The sequence below is a fragment of the Electrona antarctica genome (assembly GCF_951216825.1).
Source record: "Electrona antarctica genome assembly, chromosome: 24".
Lineage (NCBI taxonomy): Eukaryota > Metazoa > Chordata > Actinopteri > Myctophiformes > Myctophidae > Electrona > Electrona antarctica.
The window spans coordinates 21,114,711-21,137,702 of NC_136803.1; positions in this window are offsets into that span (position 1 = coordinate 21,114,711).

A 22,992-nucleotide genomic window follows, 5' to 3' on the forward strand; every position below is an offset into this window, starting at 1 on the left:
CAGACAAACATGGCCGTCACAAAAGATACGGTACCGAATGTCAGCTATAGATGACTAGATGATAGACTATAATCTTAAAATGTGTGTGTGCGTGTGTGTGTGTGTGCGTGCGTGTACATCTGTGCGTATGTCTTCATGTGTCTGTGTGTGAGAGAGAAAGACTTAGCTTGTAAAAGAATGGCTGACGATGTACTGAGCATGTCCGCTACGACGTGACATGATTTACTAGACAAGCGTTGTTGTTTTCTACTTTTTTTCCCCCTTCTTTTTAATCACATGTTTTCCTGATCAGTATGTGCTGAGTTGTTGGACAATTGTGTTCAAAGTTGCTGTTTTAGTTTATTTATGTAAATATAGAAAGAAAGAAAGAAAGAATGAAAAAAAGATGCCATTTTGTTCCCTGTGGCTGCACTGGCGTAGTTTTCTGTCGTACTAGTTAATTGACCACTGGCGTAGGACTTATAGATGACCATTGCAGAGCTTATGTTGAATCAAATGCTAAAAGGCTAGCTTTACAAAAACATACATTTGTTCTGTTTTGTTTAGTTTTTTGTCCACAAACCATTGGCTGCGCTTCTTCCTGTCGGGGTGATTTGGGCGCTGATTTCTACGCAGGCCTGTTATTTTAACGCAACAATGCTGTTCTGTTGGCATGGTAAAGAAAAAGTAAAAAAAGACAAAAAAAAGAAAAGACAAGACAAAAATAAATAAAAAAAAGAATTAGGTATGTACTAATGGAACTTGTACTGTAGCTAGATGTCTTCAGTGTGAGTGTCATTGGCTAGAGTGCATTCCGGGTTCATTTTCACAGCCTATAGTCCAGTGGTTCCCAAAGTGGGGTTCGGGGACCGCCCAGGGGTCCTTGATGGAGTTCCAGGGGGTCCCCAGCAAAATGACAGTTAGGAACCAAATGGACCCTTATGGGTCTGTAACTCTGAGTGTACAAATGGAACCAAACGCACCCTAATGGGTCCCTTTGGTTCCATTTGCACACTCTCAGAGTTAAATTAGCATTGATTTTACAATATAAATTGGGGGTCCCAGAGATAGAAATGCCATTAAATGGGGGTCCACTCCGTAGCCTAATGGATGTAAATCTGGGGATCCTTGAAATTAAACGGGTTGAGAATCTCTGCTAGAGCCGTAAAACTCTTCTCTTATGTGGGAGGGGGGGTCCCTGGCATATCTCTTCAAATGGGGGTCCACGGGCTAATTAGTGTCAACTCTTTTTTTTTTAAGTTTGGGAACCACTGCTATAGTCAATCTCATTCGCTACAAGAAGCAAACCCTTTCTCTTAACTTCTCCGCTGTTAGCCTTGACTGTGGAGAAATACTCTGCAGTCACTCCAGTGACTTATGTTGGAACGCCTGGAGCTTTAATATGAAAACATTCCACAATAAGGCTGGGTATGAATTGAAAAGAAACACTGAAAGACTCGCAATTTGTGTGTCCATTTTCTCTACTGGCCTTGGATTGGAGTCGTTAAAACTATAGTGAAATGCGAACTACGTGAACTACGGTGTAGTTTAGAACCAATTGGAACCACTCATCTCTAACCATACGTCCACCACAAGAGCAGCTATGATTGGCCACGCACTGAGGCCATTTTGACCCTGTATACGTGACCTTATTGCACGGCTTGTTTGAATGCTTGATTCTGATTGGTCAACCGCCCGAATTTCAGCGGTGTGTTATTTCTGGATAACGACCGCTCCGCTCTATAACAGACCGCTGTCTAATCAAAGGCTCTGCTGCGCTGCACGGATTTGATGCTGTATCCAACATGACAGCCACGTATTGTAAACTTAACACACAATGTCATGTAACTAAACAACATGCTTTCAAGAATGTTTTTGAAAACATTTGAAGTGAGAAATAGACGATGCTCTACCCGAAAATGTATTCCATTTGATCAACACTCACTTCCCTTGTTTCCGAGGCGACTCGTTGCACTCACCCTGCGGGGTCAACTTGGAATATACTTTCATTACCGTTAAAGCAAGGAAATACTTTGTTGTCACTTTTGAGTCAATTTATTAATTTGTGTATTTATGTAGCCGTGTAAGAAGCAGGATAATGTCTGGCTGGGTTTATATATAAACCATCCTGTCGGTGATTTAACCCATTCTGGACGGGAACCCCTTTTGGTGTTTTAACAATTATTTTAAACGTTAGCTATTGAAAAATAGCAGATCTACAAGCTCATAGCACGGCACCGAGTGCCGCGCTACGAGCTTGTAGATCTGCTATTTTTGAAAAATCGCGGAAATGTGGCAAATCTTAAAATATATATTCTTTCAGAGCGAACATTTTTAACTCAAATCTTTGCTTCTGGGGGGGAGGTCCCTGGAACAACATATTTTCAGATGGGGGTCGGTGGCCAAATACAGATAATTGTGGGGGTCCTTGTCCTTGACATGAAAAAGTTTGAGAACCACTGACATAGAAACATAGGGTTTTTCAGAAAACTGTCAGGATTTAGAAGACATTTATAGAATCGTCTTCAGGTCTAAATGACAGCCCAGCCAAACATGATCCCTTACATATTGGGGGGGGGGGGGAGGCCACGCAGGGAGGCCATTTTGACTGTGTACACGTGACCTTATTGGGGGGAGGCTGGGGGAAACATACCGTAAGAAATGAATGGAATGGAACTTATTATTATTATTGCAAAAAGAAAACATGATCTGGCTTATTCTGTGCTCACCATGAGGACTCTCTCTCTCTCTCTCTTTCTCTGTGTCTCCTGATGTTGGTTATTAACTCCTGCAGTCCCGTGATTGTTTCTGTGCTCTACTTAACCATGTCTCTCTCGCTCTCTCTCTCTCTCTCTCTCTCTCTCTGCCTGTGTAAGTGTATTTATGAGACCATGTAGTTTCAATGTTTAAAAACATACCGATGACATCATGCTCCTACAGAAATAAAGAAAATAAAAAATTAAATGTTCACTGTATTCACTTTATTTTCTACCCTCTAGTCTTAGAGAGACAGACATGAACTACAACTGTACTTGTAGTACAGTTGAGTGATCTTCTCCTGTCACCAAATCTCCACCAAAATACAGTAGGCCTTTTGGTTGCTGTCGGGAGGAAACCTAACTCCATTTTTTTTTTTAGGTTTTCTTTTCTTGCATAAATCAGTGCTATTGAACACCCTTTACGTCTGTGTGTTGTTTTGAAAATATGAAACCAATGGAAAGTAATAAAAAACGCTTTGGACAAAACCTCTCAACTCCATTGGTATACCTAAAGCAGCTAACTCCACCACCTCTCCCCCTCTCGTGCAAGTAATTGCCAATATAAGTCACAACACCAACTTTGACGAGGCAGTATTGCTTTGTTTTGAAAATTAGGTTTTCTTATAATTTCCTGAAAAATGTAGGCTATATTTTTCATTTCCTGAAAAATGAACATTTTGGAGTTATGTGGTTTCCTCCTGACATGCAGCAGAGATTTAATATTGTGAGCTTGTAGAGTTGTAGTACTGCAGCTATACAGACCGGGTTGCCAAGAATGGTCATTATAAGCTACTTTGGACTTAATTTGTTTATCTGTAAAGTTGCTTTGGGAGCGAGCGAACAATGACACGTTAGCATTCACCGTGCTGACGTTCTTGTATTCGATACAATTTCAGATTAGAAAGATTACTATAAAGTTACTATATGGTTACACCCCTAGTTAGTTAGTAGTTTAAGCCCTGGATGGAGTCTACACAAGAATGCTACGAATAGCACTAGGTGTCACATGGACGGACCACATCAGAAATGTGGACCTCTATGGAGACCTACCACAGGTCACGGACAAAGTCAGAGAGAGAAGGATGAGGCTGGCAGGGCACTCAGGCACCCAGAACTTGAGGCAAGTCAATTGACCCTATGGGAGCCAACCCAGGGCAAAGCCAGGAGGGGAAAGAAGCGTACCACCTATGTAGACGTGCTGCGGTGCGACAGCTTGGCTAACAACACTGCAGAGCTCAAGAACCTGATGTTGGATAGGAATTTGTGGTAGCGATCCAGGAATCTCAAGTTGGTGTTGGCTAGACCTCACTCTCGCAGCAACTTAAGTATACTGTTATCTGTTATAGATTATTGTTCAAATAAAGCGTACATTATCTGTCAAAATGATCAATTTATAGACTATAATAAATAATTACATTAAAATAACCCCAAAACAAAATGGTTCAAATGACATATGAATACTGATACATCACTGCCACCTGCTGGACATTTTATCCACAATAATAGAGCTATTACTTGTCAACTGTTTATAACATCACAGAAAAGTCTAATTAAGTAGGCCTACAAATGATCCATAGCTGGTTCCACCACTGTGTTACACTGTACCATGGCTCCCCCTAATGGCCGTATATGGTACGTGCACCGTGCATGAAACTTGGTGTAAATCAGGTTGGTATTTAACTTTGGTATTATTTTCATAATGTTTAAAATGTAATTCGCTTCGTGCCGTGTTGTGAGCTTTTAGGTCTACTATTTTCACTATTTCTTAAATGTTTTCATTGATTCATGGAAATTATTGTTTTACACCAGTAGGCTACTTCTCAAAGGGGTCTGTCCCCATGGGTCCTTGCATGGGGGGGTTTCCAGGGGGTCCCCAAATGTAGCATCACAATCGTTTGAAGCACACGACTAGACACACAACAGACTGTTTTCATGTTTAAAATGTCATTCCAGGGGGTCTCCAGGAAAAGTAGTTAATGCAGCAAATCATTGTACTATTGAGTGGAGTAGTATTAAAGTATCAATATACCCACTGAGTCCTGTCACATTATTACAACTAGTAATTTGGCATTGTGATTGTACATAGTATAGTTGTGGATGTGGAATTTCGGGACGCAGTGGTTTCACTCCACTGGTGACGTCACCCCAGACGGAGCTCAAGAGTGTGTTGCAATCATAGGTTGCAATACTCTATGGTTGCAACACGGAGGGGAGAGAGGCGTCGGACACCGGGTCCGTGCCTCTTTCGTCCGGGTTTATACTTCCACCACGTCCGTCCGTTGTGAACCAGAGAGACAAACAAACAGCAGAGAGTGAACGAACAGAGAACGTTTTATAATAGAAGTTTGCAGTGAACAAACCTGTGTGTAACTTTGTGTCTGAGGTTGTGTTTGCATGACAGTCTGTGTAAAGTTGTGACAATAGGAGGAATTTCCACGGCGAAGATCAAAGACTGTTAGTTTTATTGTGAGCTAACGCTAATGCTAAGCTAGCCCCGAGGACAGTCTAGAGTCAGAGTCTGTCCATTCCAAGTGAACAGACGTTTTGTAGCTAAAGTTGAACTTAAACCAGTTGGTCGTTTTGAGGGACAGTCTGTCCTTTTCAACCTGAAACCCAGATAGAGCTTTGAGCAACCAGGGCTTTCTCCAGAGCTGTTCCAGTGAAACAGGAGGAACCTGAAGAGCAGCCAGACCTCAGTAAGTCTCTCTCTTTTACAGCTTCAAGGTGTTGTTCATTGTCACATAACAGTTGATTGATTGAATAGTTTATGATAGTGTTGTAGTCGAGACCACCTAAAGCGAGACCAAGACAAGACCAAGACCTAGAGGGGTCGAGACCAAAGACGAGACCGAGACCGCCGCGACCCTAGGGGGCCGAGACCAAGACAAGACCAAGACCCAGAGGGGTCGAGACCAAAGACGAGACCGAGACCGCCGTGACCCTAGGGGGCCGAGACCAAGACAAGACCAAGACATAGAGGGGTCGAGACCGAGACGAGACCGAGACCGCCGCAAGGCGAGACCGAGTTAAGACCAAGACCTTGTTTTTTTCTTATTTGATAGGCACAGAAAACAATCTTGATCTGAAACACTGCAAATAGATTTTACAAAATTAGGTATAGGCCTACTACAGCATGATTCATTCAAATATTTATTTTAAATATCAATGAATGAATAACAATGAGGCATGCACATCAGAGCCGCCTGGGAGAAAAATGTTTGTGTTCATTAATTAATCAATATCCAAAACTATACAAAATCTATAAGGCCAAACCTTATTAGAAAAAACTAGAAAAAGTGCCCTTCTGGGCACAGGTCTCCACCAGGAGGATAGGACTGTGTGAGATGTTTGGCAAAATGTTTAGGAGTAATATAAACATGTTTGTTTGTTTTTTGCAAACAGCCTTAGGCTGAGCTCAGACCTTTACTGCGCTTGTTGGATGAATGTTGGGTAGTGTCATGGCCGCCCCAATGCATTTCCAATGGAGGTCACATGGTTTGACACAACATTGTGTTGTGTGAGGGGGAGGGGGGCAGTCGAAACACAGCTGAAAGCCATACAACAGAGCATGTGACCTCCATTGGAAATGCATTGGGGCGGCCATGACACTCACAACAGCAATGCAGTGCAGCGACCGTGTGAGTGAGGCCTTACACTTAAGTAACTAGTAACTAAAGTTTTCAAGTGATTGTAGTGGAGTAAAAGTACAATATTTACCTCTGAGATGTAGTAGCGTAGAAGTAACAGTATTGGAAAATGGAAACACTCAAGTAAAGTACAAATATCGCAAAATTGTACTTAATAAGTACAGTACAGTATACTCAAGTAAATGTTACTTTCCACCACTGGGAACCAAATGCATCCTTACAGGTTGTGAGTGGCACAAATGCAACGTGAAGAAATTTAAGGGAACTTGGAAAGACAAGTTCATTTCAGATTTATTTTAAAGAAGAAGGAACTGAAAATTAAAGAAGGAACTGAAACCTCAGCCAATTAGCTGACCATGCATATACGGCCCCAGGAAGAGTAGACTTCACTGCGGCCATGAGGGCTAAATGGGGAACCGCAATAAACCGTAAACGCATGAAACTGGATCACAAGCATGGATGGCATCAATGTTTTACTGTACGTTTTGACGCATCGACAACTGTGATGGTGGGAAAGTGGAAATTGGACAAAGACACACCACACATGACTGGCAGTGAAGTGGCAAGAAAGACAGAACTGAAATCTTCAGTCATATGACTGAGATTTCGGTTCTTTCTTCCAGTATCGTGTGTGTGTGTGTGTGTGTGTGTGTGTGTGTGTGTGTGTGTGTGTGTGTGTGTGTGTGTGTGTGTGTGTGTGTGTGTGTGTGTGTGTGTGTGTGTGTGTGTGTGTGTGTGTGTGTGTGTGTGTGTGTGTGTGTGTGTGTGTGTGTGTGTGTGTGTGTGTGTGTGTGTGTGTGTGTGTGCGTGTGTGCGCGTGCGCGCATGCCTTTATTCATATTAAACTAGTGTTAGTTTACTGTTAGTTTCAAATTATTTAATTATTCCGTTTGCATTATTCAAATTAGCAGCCTATAAAACATAAAAGTAGCAGTGATTTTCTCTGGTGATTTTATTATGTTTTAATCTATAACTAATTGTGTTGTGGTTTATTTAATTTAACGCTAGTACCGTATGTCCATTGAAACCAAAGATCTAGTTTAATCGGTTTAGGTTCAAAACATATATTTTCTACCAGCATTAATGGTATAAGTGTACAATTGTTTTATTACAATTTGTCATATAGCTGTAGCTCCTCATACCCACTTACGCAGGGTCTGTACCCCAAAGATAAAGATTTTATCATAATTTATGTTTTGTAGTGACTTAAAAGTGAGGTTAAAAGCATAAAAGGTTAGTTTATCACACTGATATAAAATAATCTTCTATTACGACCAGTAAGACGCCTGACTGTATAGAGAGATCTAGATCTGATGATCCAGTCATCTCCATGTATGGTTATCCAGGGTTAGATGAGGTCAGTGTCGTGATCTTCATATATGGAGATTGGAGATAGCCATATATGGTGGCGTGATGTTTCACAAGGCGTGAGGCGTGACCATATATGGATGTCACAGTGATGTCACAAGGCGTGACCATATATGGATGTCACAGTGATGTCACGAGGCGTGACCTGGAGGTGTGATGTCGTGAGGTGTGACCATATGGAGGCGTGACCATATGGAGGCGTGCATGGGGTGACTAACTAACGGACGGACGGACGCACAGGAAATGCAGGTTTTCATAGTAAAATATAAACATGTTTTTGAGGCATTTTGTTCCAAAAAATTTTGCAAAAATCAACCTGTTGGTGGCGCTATAACAGGCCAATGTGAAATTGGCCTCAGCCTAGTAAGAAAATGTGTGAAAGATTTCACGTAAATTGCTTGCTGCGTTCATGATTTGAGGCTTTTGTTCAAAACGGGGCAATCTTGCAAACTGAAAGCTAATTATAGCCAATTAGGATGGAATATGAAATATCGGACAGATCCGACTTGAGCACATGACCATAGAGATAGTGTGTAACGATTTGTGAGATTTTTGGACAGAATCTGGAGGAGTAATATCCAAAAATGTGTTTTACAAAAGTCGGCCTCCTGGTGGCGCTCTAAAAGGCAGATGCGGAAAATGCAGGTCAACGGTTTGTCCTTGGCCTCTAGGGAGTGTGCATGCAACGTTTCACGCAGATCGGTGCAGTTTTTTTTTTATCACTTAGATTTTTATTTGTTTTTGAACAAACACACAATAGAAAAGGACAAACACAGCACAAACAAACATGAAAAACAAAAAATAAAAAATACAATAAAGTCGACAATGCTTATCAAATCTTTTTCAAAACATCACTTATTCCTAGACATATTCTGGTGGTCCTCATTCCCCCATGCCCTCATTGCTCATGATCAGGTCCTTGAATATTGTCCATTTGGACCATTTGTCCTCCATTCGTTCCTCCTGCAGTCTCAGGCGATGTGTCAGTTTCTCCATGAGCTGTATCTCCTGAATCAACTCCTCCCATTGTCCCTGTGTTGGAGGCTCCTTCTGTCCCCATTTCCTTGTGATAGCCTTCTTTCCTGCCGCCAATAAAATGTTTACCAGATACCTATCCTCTCCTCGTATCTTTCCCCCCATCAAGTTTCCTAAATACAGAACATCACACTTCATAGGCACCTCATAACCCAACACCTTTTGTATCTGATCATGTATCACTTTCCAAAAAGGCTCAATTCTGGGACATTTCCAAAACACATGTGAGTGATCCACATTTACATCTCCACAACCCCTCCAACATTGTATCTGTTGCTTCAACTGCTTGCTCATAATTTTTGGTGTTATGAAAAACCTGCAAAGATTTTTCCAAGAGAATTCCCTCCATATCCGTGAATTGGTAGATGACTGGTGCATTTTCCACATATGAGCCCAATCTTTTTCTGTAATTTCTATGTCTAGTTCTGCTTCCCATTTCTTTTTAATATATTCTGTTGAATGACTGCCACTCATCAAAGTCGTATATATTGCTGATATAATTCGAATATTTTTCCCCTTGTATATATTTTTAATAATTTGGACAATACCATTCACTTCTATGGAGGGCCTCCCTTTGATTTCCTTAATATAATAATCCCTTAGTTGCAGATACCTGAAGAAATCATGTTTATCCAACATGTATTTAACACTCAAATCTGTGAAACTCTCCAATGCCCCATTCTTCTCCAAAACACACCAGGCTGTCATTCCTCTATTGCTCCACACTTTAAAGCCCTTATCATGTCCTGCAGGTTTAAATGAACTATCAAATGCCATCCATTTTAAAACCTTTATATCCTCTTCAAACCTATATTTTTTAACAATTTTAAACCAGATCTCTAATGTAAATAGGGTGATTGGATCAATACGGTGTTTTATTTTCTTAAACTTTTCTTTGTCTCCTATAATATTCTGTATTGGATGTTTATCGAATTCCTTTTCCATATCTTTCCATTTTGCTATATAATTTGGTTTACACCAACATCCTACATATCGTAGCTGGGCCGCATGATAATACATTTTTAAATTGGGAAGACCCATGCCCCCTCCCTCCTTTGGGAGTTGAAGGGTCTGAAATCTGACCCTTGGCCTCTGCCCGGCCCACACAAACCTAGAAATCATTCTGTCCCATGTAATAAATTGCCCTTGGGGGACCTCTACCGGTAAGGACTGGAATAGAAAGAGCAACCTGGATAATACATTTATTTTAACTGCCTCCAACCTTGAGTTCAGGTCTAGTGGCAAAGTAGCCCATCGTTCAATATCTCTTTTTATCTCCTGATTTAATTTATCGTAGTTGGCTTTATATAATGTAGACAATTTTTTCGTTATGTTTATACCCAAATATTTAATACTTTTTTGTTCCCAATTAAAGTTGAAGGCTTCCCTTATAGATGCATTTGGAGCATAATTTAAAGCCAAAATCTGTGTTTTGGCTATGTTGATCTTGTATCCTGACAAACGACCAAATTCTTCTAATACCTTGCTTAAAACGGGAAGTGAGTCATTTGGTCTCTGGAGGAAGGCAATTACATCATCGGCAAAAAGTCCTATCTTGTGTTCGCTACCGTTTACCGTCACACCTTGTATACCTTCATTGTCTCTCACTGCTTGTGCTAAGGGTTCAATAAAAAACGCAAATAACGTAGGCGAAAGACAGCATCCTTGCCTAGTCGATCGTTGTAGGTTGAATTTCCCAGACAAGCTCCCATTTATTTTAATTCTAGCCGTAGGTTGTTGGTATAATGATTTTACACATTGTAATGCTTCCTTATTGAACCCAAATCTTGTCAATACAGCATAAAGGAACTTCCAATTGACCCTATCATATGCAGCCTCTGCATCAACACTCACTAATAAAGTGCTTGTTTTAGTCCTCTGTGCTTGGTCTACAACATGTATAGTTCTCCTCACATTGTCATGAGTCTGGCGATTAATTATGAAGCCTGTCTGATCCTCTTCCAACATCTCATTTGCTATGTCTGCTAACCTCCTAGATATAATTTTGGTGTATATTTTGTAGTCCACATTCAAAATAGATATGGGTCTATAGCTCCCACATTGCTCTTTATCCCTTCCCGGCTTTGGTATTACTGAGATTATTGCTTCGGACCAAGATGGTGGTATTTTATGTTTTTTCAGGGTCCAATTAAAGGATGCTACTAGCATAGGTACCAACTCTTCTCTGTACATTTTGTACCACTCCACAGGGAACCCATCACTTCCTGGTGATTTATTATTTTTAAAGGAACTAATTGCCTCCATAATATCGTCGGCTGTAATATTAGCTGTTATTATACGATTCTGCATTACCCCTATGTGTGGCAGGTCCAACTGATCTAAATACGTTTTCATTTCTTGTTCCTCTGCCTGTTCGGGTTGTGTATACAGCTTCTCATAGTACCGTTTAAAAACCCTCTATTTCCTCTGGTTCAGTTGTTAGTTCCTTTGTCTCAGGGTCTCTAATTTTGCTAATATTGGTCAATGCCTGTTGTTTACGCATACGTTTAGCCAATAATTTACTTTTCCTTTCAATCTCATCTAATTGGGCATCCTTTATTTTAACTTTCAAGTCTTTCATTTTTTTATATAGTTCTTCATTTTTTGTTTTCTGGTAATCCTGTTCCAATGCCCTTAAATCTTCATTGTTTTTCTTATAAGCCACTAATTTAGCCTTTTTCACTAGTGCCGTCTCCACTATCAATTTACCTCTCATGACAGCTTTCATAGCATCCCATACCATAGTCGGGTCCACTTCCCCATTGTTATTTTCCACAAGGTATGTGTTCAAATCCGTCCTGATTTTCTCTTTTCTCTCTTCACTGTTCAACATACCCATATTAAGTCTCCACGCTGTCTGCCTCTTCCTATTATTTAAACCAATTTTCAGAGAAAGTGGGTTGTGATCCGATAGATCTGCCCCTCCTATCTCACATTCCCCAACTCTGTAACTATCTCACAAAAAATTGGTCGATCCTAGAATGGACTTTGTGCGCAGCCGAATAGTGAGTGAAGTCCATATCTGTCGGGTGGAGTCTCCTCCATATATCTACCAGTCCCATCTCACTCAGCGATGTGTTTACAAATTTAGCTAATTGTGTCTTGCTTCTTTTCTTACTTGTTGTATCTTTTTTATCACACAAAACCACATTTGTATCACCTCCTGCAATCAAAATACCATTTGTTTCCACAGCTATAATGTCAAACATGTACTTAAAAAACTTCTTATCACTTTCTGGTGGTGCATATATATTTACTAAAGTTACCGGTTCATTATCTATTCTTCCCTTCACAATAATGTACCTCCCTTCTTTATCTTTAATCTCCTTTTCAAAATCAAAGTTGACTGTATTAGCTATTAGTATTATAACTCCTCTTCTTTTTCCGTTTTTGTATGAACTATAATATGAGTTCCTGTATCCAAACCTTTTTAGTTTCTCATGCTCAGTTTTGTTTAGATGAGTTTCTTGTAGGAAAAAAACCTGCATGTTTTCTTTTTTCAATTTTGACATGACCCTTTTTCTCTTAACTGGTGAATTCAACCCATTTACATTCAGCGACATTATCCCCAACATATTAGACATTGTTATTCCTTATAGTTCCCTTCATATTTTTTTCCTGCCTAGTCATAATATAGTATTTGCATCCGCTTGTCGACAAAAAAAACAAAAACAAAAAACAAACACATAGCTTCCAAACACGATGTAAAACATCCGTGACCCTTAAACCCTCATAACAGGGTGAGGGGATAGTCCCCATCTTGTATGGGGGCCCCTCCCTAGACAAACTAGTACTAATCTCAGCCTGTGAGTTTCCCCAGTGTCTAGCCATTCCCTACCTAATAAAGCAAACCCTTCCAGTTGGTACATTTTAAATGCAAAATAATGAAAGAAGCCCTAGTATCTAACCTATTCCCTACACAGAGCTGGTAATGTATAATCAATGAAACAAGCCAAAAAAACAACCACTTGGGGTTTCAATCCTATTACAAAAAAAAAAAAGAAACAAAAGATCCAAGTTCCTTATCTAACTTTTCTTTTCTCTCTTTTTTCCTTCCTCTTATCCCTTCCTTTCTTTTTTTTTTAAACAAAACAAAAACCTTCTTCGCTTATTCTTCCCCCCTCCCTCATTCACCCCAACTCTATGTTACCTCTTTTTACAGCAGAAATCATGTTCTATTTCCTTCTAAACATCCGTAGGTTGTCCTTAGCTCTCCACGCCGCTCCTCTCCTCTTCTCCACTTTTCTCCACTCTGGCGCCCGCTGGTGATTCTCTCCTGTACGTCGTCGTTCTCTCTCCGTCCCCGTGTCTCTCGCACCCTCCGCCTCCACCGCCGCTGGTGCGCCGAGTCCCGCTGTCGAGTCGAGGCTGGATCCTCCCGCCATGTAGCCTCTCTCCTCTATGGCCTGGGCGACGTCCTCCGCACTTCTGTACATTCTCTCACCGTCAGGCCACTGTACCCTCATCTTCGTAAACGGCGTCTGGAACCGGATTCCTCTTGCTTTCAACATTCTTTTGAACGGAATATAGTCTTTTCTTTTTTTCACAACTTCGGGTGGATAATCATGATCGAAGCCGAGCTGTTTGTCTCCTACTTGTATCTTCGCCTCCCAGGCTTTTCTTAGCACCATTTCCTTTGTCTCGAACTGAAGAAAGTTTGCCACAATGGACCGCGGAGCTGCAGTTGGGTGAGTTGGCTTCTGTGACAACGCACGATGCGCCCTCTGCAGTTGGAGCTGAGTCCCCGCTGGCAGCTCTAGCTCCGTGTGGAATAACTGCTCCAAATACTTAATTACAGAGGTTCCTTGTTCACTATCCTCTGGGCAATTGAATACGCGTATGTTGTTCCGTCTTGATCTGGCCTCGGAATTCAATTGTCTTTCTTGTAGTTGTTCAATATGTTCCACCATTGTCATCATGGCCTCGGTCGCTCCCGTCCTCCAGTCCTCCACCTCCGATATCCGTGTCTGCGCCTCGGCCATGTTCGTCCTCTGCTTAGTCACCTCTTCCTCTTGTTGTTGTAGCTCCCGGTCCACTATTTTACGATAGTTTGTGAATTCTTCCTTCATTTCCCTCTTCAGTTCTTCTTTAAACGTTGCTAGCTCCTGTTGTATACCTTCTTTAAAAGTCTTTAGCTCTCTGGTGATATCAGCGAGCCCGGCCCGTATCACTTCGGTGTAGTTCTCCGCCATGCTGCTTTCGGCGTTTTCTTCCAGTCCACTCCCGTCGTTGTTTTCTTTAGTTTGCTTATCTGCTTTATGACTTCGAGTTATCCTACGGCTTCCTTGTTGTTCACCACTCATTTCTCGTCATACCTTTTTCGTTTTGAATCTGTTTTTACGTGGTATTTTTAACTTATTTTGACCAACCTTGGGGAGCTCGCTAATCAAGCAGCTCCTTCCTCAACCATCCTACCGGAAGTCCCAGATCGGTGCAGTTTTAGGTAAAAAATGTGAAAAGCTGCCTCATGGTGGTGCTATAACAGGCCGTTGTGGAAAATGTGGGGCAGAGGTTCATCGTTGGCCTCCAGGGAGTGTGTGTGCAAAGTTTGGCATCGACCGGGTTAACGGTGCCGGAGATTAGCTGTTCACAGACGGACGGAAGGACGGACACACACACGGAAGGAGTGCAAAACATACTCTCTCCCCATGCCTTCGGCCTGGTGGAGACAAATATTAATATATGAAAGCCTTTTCAAATGTCCTATTGGAATTGCAGGTGCTGCCAATTGTGCCAAATAAGTAATTACCCTCATGCCAGTCAGTTGCGCAAATATATAGGTCAGATCAATTAGCAGAGCGGAGCAGCTTCTCACTGACTGCAGCACAATGACCAGCGCTTCTTAAAGTTTACTTACTTTAATAATATGACATAGTGTTGGATCTCCAGACAAACAAACCTTGGATTATATAATTATTGGATTATAATTCTTCAAATGACTAGCATGAGCCACAAGGTAAGAAACTAGAATGATTCACTGTTCACAGTCAAACCCAGCAGCGGGTGTTTTTCATCGCAAAAAAGCAACACTGTATTAAGACATGGTAGTATAATATTGGTGCAAAATGGAAATATGTAATTAGAGAGAGAGAGAGAGAGAGAGAGGGGGGGGGGGGGGAGAGAGAGACACAGAGAGAGAGAGAGAGAGAGAGAGAGAGAGAGAGACAGGCAGACACGCAGACACAGGGAGAGAGAGAGAGAGACACAGACAGGCAGACGGGGGGAGAGAGAGAGAGAGAGAGAGAGAGAGACAGGCAGACGGGGAGAGAGAGAGAGAGACGCAGACGGGGAGAGAGAGAGAGAGAGAGAGAGAGACACAGACAGGCAGACGGAGAGAGAGAGAGAGACACAGACAGGCAGACGGAGAGAGAGAGAGAGAGAGACACAGACAGACAGACAGACACACAGACGGGGAGAGAGAGAGAGAGAGAGAGAGCTTAAAGCCCCGTTCCCATTTCAAATAATTAAAAAAAGCTGTCTAGCGTGAGGCCTCTCAAGCCGCACTGTTCGCACTATACCTAAAAAGTCAGGCTGTGCCGCTGTGTAACTCTCCGCCACCCGGCCGACACTTTATTTATGCCAGCCTGATATCATTTCATACAATCAGAACATGTTCTAACCCAATTTCAATAGACTTAAGATTAGACGTCTGCTCTTCTTCTGCGCTGCGCTGCGCTCCTACAGCTGTCTTTAATGTTAATATGAATGAGATCACCGGATCAGTCCTTGCGATCGGGTTGATAGAACGTTTTGCATTGTCTCGTCTCAAATGGTCTCGGTGGGGGAAGAGACCCGAGACGGTCCGAGACGAGACCAAGACAAATGAAGGGCGAGACCAAGACGAGACCGCAAGACAAAAAAGGAGAGAGGCGCGAGACCGAGACAAGACCAAGACAAATGAGGGGCGAGACCAAGACGAGACCGCAAGACAAAAAAGGCGAGAGGCGCGAGACCGAGACAAGACCGAGACAACGAAAATGTGGTCTCGAGACTGGTCTCGAGACGAGACCATGTCTCGAGAACTACAACACTAGTTTATGAGACATACATGTCATAACAGCAACGGAGTACAGTCCAACAATCAGTCCAAAAGGGATAGCACCAAAAAAATGCCCTCAGTTGTGCCATGCTAACAACAGGACAGCTACCTGAGCGCACGGTAAACATGCACACTTACAGCAGTAGGCGTAGGTGTGGTGTTCTGTACACAAGAAGAATGCCTCCTCCAGAACAGATTAACTCGTCCAAAGCAAACGTTTTAGTTCCGCTAATGTGCAGTAAAGATGTTTGTCTGACTATTTTAAGTCTACTTTTGTGTTTGTGTCTAAAACTCGCATACACTATTTAACAATAGGCTTAGGCTATAAAACACCAAACACCTGCTGCACTGTTGACAGTGAAACAAATGTGCTTCATCAAGACAAAATTATATGCGATATAATGTATACAATTGTTGGAGGAACTTTTAAGTGTAGGGATGCAACACTATTATAAATACAACTCTCAGCAGAGTGTGTCTATTGTACATGTACAACTCAGTGTAAGGGAAGAGAAATGTCTCATTCCTCAAAAATTGCAGTATTATTTATGACATCCAGGATCCTTTGTCAAAAACACCAGGGATTATGTTCTGATTAGATTCCTACAATAGACGCATCAAAGCAAAACATAACGGCACATCAATAACAGTGGGCTCTATGCAGCATCACATCACATCCACAAACATCTCAAGTCTAAGCATTTTACCCTCAACATTGTAAAGAAAAGGTTTAACTGCATTATCTATAACTATGTAGTAATATAGCCTAGACGGAAAAATCACATTAAGAACAAAAATAAGACTTGAATGTTTAGTTAAACAACTTTTGTCCATTTGGTTGTTGTTGACCAACTTAGAGGCTGGTCAATTGGTTATTTTATTTAATGAAAAATATGTACGTTTTGAATGAAAAATATGAGCCTAAAAAATTATGAGCCTACAGTGACTAGCCCAGTGGGTGTCGTGACACAAGTCCAGCGGTGCTGCAGAATACTTTCATATTTGGAATGTATCAATGTAGTGGGGCAGATTAGTGCACGTTATAGCAAGAATCGTTCAAATGGTGATACAAGCATGACATTTGGTACATATACTCTTCAAATCCCACTCTTTTCAAAAATACCGCTGGCCACGCAAAATTCCAAGATGGCGGCCCCAAAAATCCAAGATGTCCGTCCAGAAATGAGGTTTTTCCTTTATAACTTGAAATACATTGATTTTAAGCCACATAAATGTATTGAAGGCGAATATAAAGTTGGGCATTGCGGATATTTTGGTGCCAGGTACATGTCTGCATCTATTACACGTCTTGAGATACAGCATAGGTACTTTTACAGACTCGGGAAAGCTAGAAATTTGTAACATTGATTGTTGTTGTGTGAAATTAAGTGAATATGGTAATACAAATGTTATTTTCATAACCACATATTTTCAGTAAGGTTATAACATAACATTCTAAATGCAAGATGGCGTCCAAGATGGCTGCCATTAACTTGACGTAATCATATTTTAGCAACTATGACACATTACTTTTTGGCGTGCACCTGTTTTTTGGTCTATGAATCGAATTATAGGTACTTTTACAGAATTAGGAGAGCAAAAATATGAGTTTGAGACCCACACAAGTGTAGTGTTACACCTCACAGAGCTGTACACACGAGACCCAGTTTATAGCACTTGCACCTGCCACGACAGCCAGATTTACTGACACATTTGGTGAGCTGTTCGCAAGATTTGGCTATTGGAGAGTTGGCTGTCCAGAAGACCTGCCATTCCTCACCAACCTTCTGCCATTACCAGTCTGCAGGGTCCTCTGCTTCTGGCTGACACTGGGTTGCCTGGGCCCACACACAACCAGCCTGGTAGGCAGCACGCCCATGGTGTGTTGGAGCAGAGCTGCTCTGGTTGGTGGTATTGACTCATAAGGCCTCTGCTTTCTGGTGAACATGTCAAGCCTGGCCTCATCCACAGTAACAGCTGTGCTGGATCTGTTATACATAGTATGACAAACTTCTCCAGAATCTCTAGGTCACTATACTCCACTGTGGGAGGGTAAATACCCAGTTTGGAGAATACAGGCGAGGCCTCTGGACATATGTCCCATGTCTGCCAAGCAGCCCCATATCCATTAGCTAGTAAACCATAGTTGTTAGTTAGTGATATAGTTAGATAGCCCACCTGAATTGACAGGGTGTGCCAGCGCGGGAGAGCCGAGCCACTGAGGGTAACGTGCCTTCAGTTACCCGGATGGTGTACAGATCACACAGGACTTAAATGGCACTGGATGAATAATCGGGCTAGGTGTAGGTTAAACAATAACTGAACCTAGTTGTATCCCATACAGGAATGTGTGTTATTTGATTGAACCCAAAATGGCAGATTAAAACCCCATGTTTGTAAAAACACAAACTGACTGATCTAAATGTTGTCTTTGTCAAAAAGACACAGACCTACAATTAATTTGTCTTTCATACTTCCTATATATATCTGGATTTCATAAACATACCGATGTTTCATAAAATCCAGCAAATGCCATTGATCCTGGATCCAGCAAGGCTGGATGAAGGTCCTTCCCTGTTGCATTGAGCAAGGGTGGAAGATTGTACTCTTGCCAGAAGTCTCAGCTGACCTCTATCCGTGAGACGTATGTCCCACCAGTTGACAAAGAACCTGAGGCAGACATTCTCATTGTAGATGGGTCAACTTTGGTCCATGCCCTGCCACCAAAAAGATCCAAGACATTTGAGGACTATGCAGCTCTCGACTTCCTACCAGTGATACACATGTACACCAGCAAGTATCTGGTCTTTGATGTGTACAGCCCATCAAGTCTTAAAGCTGAAACCAGGTCCAAACGTGGCCAGGGAGGAAGACGCAAGGTGACAAATAAGAACACCATGCCATCTAACTGGCATAACTTCCCGAGGCACAATGACAACAAGACAGAGTTGTACCACTTTCTTGGCGACAAGATTGCACAAATGTTTGTGCCAAATATTATGATTGTCACAAAGGGACCTTTCCTCAGCACTCATGAAACTAGTCTTGATGGACTGGATAAATGCTCTCACAAGGAAGCTGACAGCCAAACATGCTGCAGAACATGGTAGCCAATCCATCATAATCAAGGTAATTGACAGATGTTCTTGTCTTAGCACTAAGTGTCAGTGCTGCTCTTCAAGAGGCTGGACTACAAAATATGTGGGTTGCATTTGGGCAAGGTCAGACCCTGATCAATGTGCATGACCTATTTCACTATGTTGGCCAGGAGAAGGTCAAAGGCATGCTATTATTTCACGCGTTTACAGGATGTGTCACCGTGTCAGCCTTCCGTAACAAAGGCAAGAAAACTGCTTGGCAGACATGGGACATATGTCCAGAGGCCTGTATTCTCCAAACAGTGGAGTATAGTGACCTAGAGATTCTGGAGAAGTTTGTCATACTAATGTATGACAGATAGCACAGCTGTTACTGTGGATGAGGCCAGGCTTGACATGTTCACCAGAAAGCAGAGGCCTTATGAGTCAATCCCACCAACCAGAGCAGTTCTGCTCCAACACACCAGGCATGCTGCCTACCAGGCTGGTTGTGTGTGGGCCCAGGCAACCCAGTGTCAGCCAGAAGCAGAGGACCCTGCAGACGGGGGATGGCAGAAGGTTGGTGAGGAATGGCAGGTCTTCTGGACAGCCAACTCTCCAATAGCCAAATCTTGCGAACAGCTCACCAAATGTGGCAGTAAAGCTGGCTGTCGTGGCAGGTGCACTACACTGTGGGTCTCAAACTCATATTTTTGCTCTCCCAATTCTGTAAAAGTACCTATAATTCGATTCATAGACGAAAAACAGGTGCACGCCAAAAAGTAATGTCATAGTTGCTAAAATATGATTACTTCAAGTTAATGGCAGCCATCTTGGATGCCATCTTGCATTTAGAATGTTATGTTATAACCTTACTGAAAATATGGGGTTATGAAAATAACATTTGTATTACCATATTCACTTCATTTCACACAACAACAATCAATGTTACAAATTTCTAGCTCTCCCGAGTCTGTAAAAGTACCTGTATGCTGTATCTCAAGAACCGTAATAGATACAGACATGTACTTGGCACCAAAATATATTATATTCGCCTTCAATACATTTATGTGGCTTAACATCAATGCGTTTCAAGTTATAAAGGAAAAACCCCATTTCTGGACGGACATCTTGGATTTTTGGGCCCGCCATCTTGGAATTTTGCATGGCCAGCGGTATTTTTGAAAAGAGTGGGATTTGAAGAGTATATGTACCAAATTTCATGCTTGTATCACCATTTGAACGATCCTTACACTTATCTGCTCCACTAATGTCTCTTCAGTTTAACCACTTAAACCCTTTATACTTGGACCACCAAACCTAATATATGGACTACCAAACCTAAAATAGCCGATCTACAAGCTCACAACACCTCACAACTTGACGCCGTGTGAGCTTGTAGATCTGCTATTTTTAAAAGTTTTTTATGTTTGCGGCTTCCGCCTTTATTTTACAGACAGTAGGCTGACAGGAAAATGGGGAGAGAGATGGGGGAGTGACACGCAGTAAAGGCCGTCGGGATCGGGAGTCGAACCTGCGGCACACTGCCAGACTGGATTACCAGCCAAGGTGCCTGGATCGCTGAGCCACGGCCCAGGCCAGATCTGCTATTTTTGGTGAATGTTTTCACTTTTGCTCCAGTGGACACGTTCTTTAAAATATCAAATTGTCCCTAAGCAGCTATTTTAATAGAGCCTGTAGTTTGCCGAGTGATGTATGGCATTATTTATATTTTCGTATTATCTTCCTTATTTTTGTATTGTAGATTAATTTACATAAAGACATAAACGAGGATGACGTAGGTTAAAATGAACCGTTAAAATATTGAATTAAATGTGGTTTAAATTGAAGTCTAAATGTTAAAACCACTATAAGATCACTGATGGTCGGCCTGGGCCATGGCTCAGTGGTCCAGGCACCTTGGCTGGTAATCCAGTCTGGCAGTGTGACTCGACCCCATCCCAACAGCCTTTACTGCATGACTTCCCCCCCATCTACTCCCCATTTCCTGTTATTTTATTCATATGCCACACGTCAATCCAAGGACCTGCCCATACCTTATTGTCGTACTTCCCTTAGGCTGTTCTCAATAGGATATAGAGGGTCTACTCTTTGGAATGCTGTTGATTCTATACTGAAAAAATCTCCATCTCTGCTAGTCTTTAAAGCAAACTACAAACAAACTTATGCTGGGTCAATATTAGGCAGGAGAACCAAACTGGTTCATCCCCGGTTGAAAATAGGCCTGTGTGTGTTATTGGTGGGACGGACACAACAGTTACACAGGCTACATCCCTCCCATGTGCATGTCTGATGGTGATGGAGACAGCATGAATGATAACTAAACATTTTTTTCTGTTGGTTATTTCCACAGGAGCTCTCACCCCAGAAGCTCTCACGCCATCAGGAGAGATGGCCTCCAAACGATATTCAGCACGGTCAGTGGAACAGCGGGAGATGGACCAGGGACATGGACTGTTTGATGCAAAGCTGCAACCCGTAGTAAAGTTGTACAGGATGGGTATGCACCATTTGATTTACAGCTAGTTAAACATGTCATCCTCTGTAACTGTCCTTTGTACCTTGGATCCAAACCCAGTTCTCCTTCCTGCACAAGTGCCTACATTTTTGAGCTAATAGGGCCTGGCAACGTGTCGTCAGCAAGGGAGGTGTGGCGTGATATGGTAGCTGTTGTGGGAAATTAAATATTTCCTCTGTGAGAGAATGAAGAATGCTTCTAAATGTCTTTAGTAGGTGTATTTGATACAACAGATGAATAATGTAATTATTAGACACACAACTGAGTAATACATAAAAAATGGTGAAAAGAGAGACGGATGCAGTATGTCCTATCTATCGCCTCAAAATGGTTCAGGAGTCTGACACAAGTTTGGAAAAGACTAGACGCACAGTTCCAGGAGAATGTAAAATCAATCTCACAGACATATAGTGATACTTTGGCTGACCAGAGATGTCACTCTCTCAGTAAACATGATGCCCCCCAGCCTTCATCTATCCTATGTTTACATTCTCGACCAGGACACTCCAACCAGACATGATCATAACACTGCTCTAATAATGAACTGATTCAGCTTGCAGTCATACAGAACAAGTGACGAAACAAGAATAGAAAGAATCATTTTGAATCAATCACTAATCAACGACCAAGTCATGTCACGTGACATGTGCCTACGGGTGCACTGTCATGTGATTATTGTTTACGGAAGCAGTAGAGATAATGGCAGCATGTCAGATAACAGCTGGAGACTGATCTAAAAAATAATAAATAAACAGCTGGAGACTGGTCTAAAAAAAAAAGTAATGTGACACCCCCAATATGGGAACACTTTGGAGGTTGTGTGATGAAAATATTCCTATTTGCCATGGTTAGGGGTAACTCACTGTCAGCCCAAAAATGTATCATGCTCCACTCCCCAGCTGGAGTTATACTTCACCGTACAGCGTGTCTAAAATAGCAGCTCTACAAGCTTGCGTTTCAGGTTACTTCCTGTGACTGCGTGACTGTCATAAAAGGAATAGATAAGATGAAGCCGACGGTCTTTCTGCTGCCATGGTCTTTTCTCACTGACAAACGTGTTTATACAACGAAGAATTGTAAAACAATATATAAATTAATCGCCCGCCTGGTCCGCCCCCTGGAAAGTGACGGCCTATGGTAGCGCCTGCTATGCCACTGTGAAAAATGTGGAACGCCCTATCAACAGTCATGAAGAAGTGTGGTTCGCCCTACCAACAGTCATAAAGAAATGTGAATACTTACTCTCTTTTTAAACGGCTCTAAAAGAGCACACGTGCTGCAATTCGGAACTGGCCCCTGTAAAATGCCAAAGCCTCTATACCATTATATATATATATATAAAAGCTAATTAATTAAAACACTAGACATTATATACAAAACAAATCAGTAAGTAGGAGAATCAATCTTATCTAATCAGAACAATGATTTTCTCTCTGCTGATGTTACCTCCCCTCTCCTCCTTATAGATATCACGGACCTCCCTGTGTGTAAGGAGGTTGTTTCCCCTGAACAGCAGGAGAGGAGCCTCTGTCTGGTCCAGGTGAAACTA